Source organism: Triticum dicoccoides, chromosome 2A, assembly GCF_002162155.2.
Source record: "Triticum dicoccoides isolate Atlit2015 ecotype Zavitan chromosome 2A, WEW_v2.0, whole genome shotgun sequence".
In the NCBI taxonomy this organism is placed as follows: Eukaryota; Viridiplantae; Streptophyta; class Magnoliopsida; order Poales; family Poaceae; genus Triticum; species Triticum dicoccoides.
Genome location: NC_041382.1, coordinates 18,675,335 through 18,679,754, shown reverse-complemented (window position 1 = coordinate 18,679,754; position 4,420 = coordinate 18,675,335).

Below are 4,420 nucleotides of genomic sequence, written 5' to 3'. Positions count from 1 at the left end.
TACTTACCCCTCAAGCTCAAAGGGCCAGCCCGGCATTGGCTTAAAGGCCTTCCCGAAAACACCATTGGAAGTTGGGAAGAGCTCGAGGATGCTTTTCGGGCAAATTTCCAAGGGACCTATGTCCGACCTCCGGATGCAGACGATTTAAGCCATATAACTCAACAGCTCGGAGAGTCAGCCCAGAAACTCTGGAACAGATTTCTTACTACAAAGAACCAGATAGTCGACTGTCCGGACGCCGAAGCCTTAGTAGCTTTCAAACACAGCGTTCGAGACGAATGGCTCGCCAGACACCTCGGCCAAGAAAAGCCAAGAACAATGGCCGCATTCACAAGCCTCATGACCCGCTTTTGCGCAGGAGAGGACAGCTGGTTGGCAAGATGCAGCACCAGCGACCCAAGTACATCCGAAGTCAGGGATGGAAACGAGAAACCGTGACGCAGCAAGGACCAGCGCCGGAATAAGGGAAACAGCCCGAAGAGCACGGCAGTCAACGCCGGATTCAATAGCTCTCGGCAGAATCAGAAAAAGCTGCCCCCCAAAGATAACAGGGACGAGCTATCTAACCTAAACAAAATCTTGGACAAGATATGTCAAATCCACAGTACTCCTGGGAAGCCTGCAAACCATACCCATAGAGATTGTTGGGTCTTTAAGCAATCCGGCACACTCAATGCCGAACACAAGGGGCTCGACACACCAAGTGAGGATGATGACGAACCCCACAAGCAGAGCACCGGGAAACAAAAGAATTTCCCATAGGAAGTCAAAACAGTAAACCTACTTCACGTTACAAAAGGGAAAAATAGAGCGGCGCCTATAGAGATACGCGCCATACGGCCTATCCCAAAGGAGCCTCGCCACTGGTTGTTAAAACTGATCACCTTCGACCATCAGGATTACTCTAGAAGTATCCGGAACGCAGGTTGGACTGCCTTGGTATTAGATCCGATAATCGACGGACTCCACTTTACACAAGTCCTGATGGACAGCGGCAGTGGTCTAAACCTGCTATATCAGGACACAATCCACAAAATGGGGATGGACCCAACAAAAATTAACCATAGCAATACTTCCTTTAAAGGAGTAATGCCAGGCCCAGAAATCCATTGCACGGGCTCCCTCCTACTTGAAGTTATGTTCGGTTCCCCCGATAACTTCTGCAGCGAAAAGCTAACATTCCAAATCGCCCCGTTTCAAAGTGGCTATCAAGCACTACTGGGGCGCGAAGCTTTCGCCCGCTTTAATGCAATAATGCATTATGTGTCTCTCACGCTTAAGATGCCCGGTCCACGAGGCATCATCTCACTAAAGGGAAATATCGAGTGTTCCTCGAGCGCGGAAGAATATGCGGCTGCCTTGACAGCCTTACATTAAAGCAGCTTCACCAACAAAAGCATCTAACAGGTCATTAAGACCACGAACACGGCTAGGCGAGTCCGGAGCACACATATAATTGATAAAGGTTTAGTAGCCATACACCCCTACACAAGGGGCTCCGCGTATGTAAAATAAGCGACAATAAGGCTCAATTTTACCCATCTTAAATTATACTTTGTTTACCTAGCACAGCGTACATTCTGCATGGCTATTCTTTTTTCAGCTAAGTTCCTCTCTTTTACAGATAAACACCATGCTACACCCGTCTAGGTTACGGCACAACAGAGACACAAGCGCAGACGTGCAACAGGGACTCGTTCCAAGGATTCTTTTTAGATTAAGACCCTGCGTAAACCTTTTTTACTGTCTCTTGTTGATACACATCCCCTGGATTCTCAGTATAACCGAGGAGGAGGCTGGCGTCTTGGCATGTGGCCACGTCAGAATCTTGCACGTACCTGGACACCAGGGGCTTATTATCAAGGGCACTGCTCAGCCCGTTTTCATAAAGACCGAATACCTTAGGGAGTGTTCGGTGTCGCGAGTTTGGCCCTATATGCATCAGCTCCGAATCATGTCTTTGGTCAAATGTTTGGTTTGCCCGGCTCCTGTGTTTTGCTGCCTTACGTTCCGCTCTATCGGCTAAGGCGGCACCAGGAGAACCACTGCGATTGTGCCCCGGTTCAGCCAGGCAAGCACCTCAGTGGAGAAAGCCGAAAACTGACTATCATGATATAGCGTGAGACTGGTCAACCACTCGATGACCTACCGGAATCTTTAGGATTCCTCCGCATTAACGAAGGGCCATTACCCGGCCAGGCACACACGCGCCCCGAGTTCGGGCAAGCGCGGCGCCACCAGGGGCTATATAGTAGCCTCACTGTCAAACTCCTATGGCTAAGTGAAAGTGATAAAGCATTATAGTCTGATTGCCTAGTTCGCTGCGCTATCACCTCCTTCACGGACCAAGACGCTGGATCAAGTGTGAAAATGCGCCTTCTGCGAACACCCCCGCATTACATGCGTGGGGGCTGAAGCCGACGACTGCCATCTTTCAGATTATATACACATATACCTTAATGGCCGCACAGGAGGTATTTTCATTCTTGAACGCACAAGTACAAAAAGCCTTTACATTCCATAAAAATATTGTTTTACAATAATGCATGTTATTCAAACATAATATCCTTCGAGCACTGCGTCTCTATTATATGAACGCCTTGCAGAACTTCCTGAAAATAGTGCTCGGCAGGTACTCGGCTTTCGTCCGAGTCTTGGGATGCAACGGTGGTGGCCTCCATCTCCGCCCAGTATGTCTTGACACGGGCAAGGGCCATCCGCGCACCCTCTATGCATGCTGACCTCTTCATCGCGTTGATATACGACACCGCACCAAGGAACTGCTGCACCAAGCTAAAATAGCTGTTCGGCTTTGGCCTTTCCGGCCACAGATGACTCACGACATACTTCATGGCGAGTCCGGATAACCTGTTCAGCTCGGCCCATTCGACCAAACGATCGGATAATGAAAGCGGACGCTCTGGATTGTGGAACTACGACCAGAAGAGCTTTTCCACTTCACGATCCTTCGGATCTCGGAAGTGTTCGGCCGCATCAGCGGCACTCGCCGCCAAATCCAGATATGCGTCCGCCAAACTCCACATCTGATCCAACGGAACATGTTTAGGATCCCCGAACTTCCTCCGCAGCATAAAAGGCTTTCCAGCCGCGATATCTCCGGCCTGACGTAGCTCCTCCATCGCTCTCATCGTAGAACGAGCATCCTTGGCCGCTGTAGTGGCCTTCTCCAGGTCTGTCCGTTTTGCCCGATCTTCTTCTTCAAGAAGCTTGCAGCGGTCCGCAACGCTCTTTAACTTTACAGCCATCTCGGCCATTTCCTTCTTGCTTCGGCAGTGAGCAGCCTGTTCGGCTTTCAGCTCTTCAACCGCCTTTAAGGCAGCCGCATCGCTTCTCCTGGCCTGCTCCTTGGCTCGGGCAAGTTCCGCCCGAAGGTCCTCCACGGCGGCAGCCCCATCTGCATCAACTACACACATTGTAAGATACTGGCATCAAGCTCCTCTTACCAGGCGCCTCCGGAGAAATTACATACCTTGTGCCTCGTCAAGCCGCTTGTTGACAAGCGCGATGTCGGCATCTGCCACGTCAAGTTGCCTCTCTAGTTCGGCAAATTCGTCAGTCCGGCTGGCCACCGGACACTTCGCCACCTACGTAGGAAGGCGGCACATTATACCTGGGATTATGATCCTCTGCGCGCCGTCACTTTTGACAACGCACAGAGTCTCAGGGGCTACTATCCACACAAGGCGCATCTTATTTATGCGAAACTGTCAAAAGGTACACTACTTCGCGTACCTCAAAACCTGTCAGTAAACTCCTGACGGCCTCGTGCAACCCGCTCTCTGCGGATGAAATCCTTTCAATTACCGTACCCATCAACGTACGGTGCTCCTCTGAGATGGACGCTCGCCCTAGCAGATCCTTCAGTTCCTCCGACCGTGCACCGGACGGTGCCGGACTTGTCTGATGGCCTTTTTCGAAGGCCAGGCGTGGAGTACTTTGGGGGGCCATATGACTGCTTTCCGGCCCTGACGGATTCGGAGAAACCCTCCGCGACGATACCTCAGGGTCGCCCGCCTCGCAAGGCGGTACGGCGGGGGGAGGCGTTCCGCTCTCCATCATCTCCGGAAGAAGATCCCCTGAAGACGAGCTCTGCTGAGAAGGGCTGAGATCCGAACTACAAGGTAAAATTTCGGTTATTTTCCTCAGAAATAAAACAGGGATTTCTCTCATTTTAAACCCTCCTCTCTACTTACGGCTCGGTGGAGGGCTGATCCCCTTGAGGGCATAATTCGGCCGAAGTATCCTCCGGCACAGGACCCTCTAGCGAAGATTTCTTCCCCCGCTTTGAGACCATGGTCTCCGGGTCTTCAGAGGCGGTCCTCTTCTTCCCCTGAGGAGAGGAATTTTCGATTCCTCCTTTCCGGACAACCTCCTTCAGGGAGGCAGGAGCTTCCTTGTC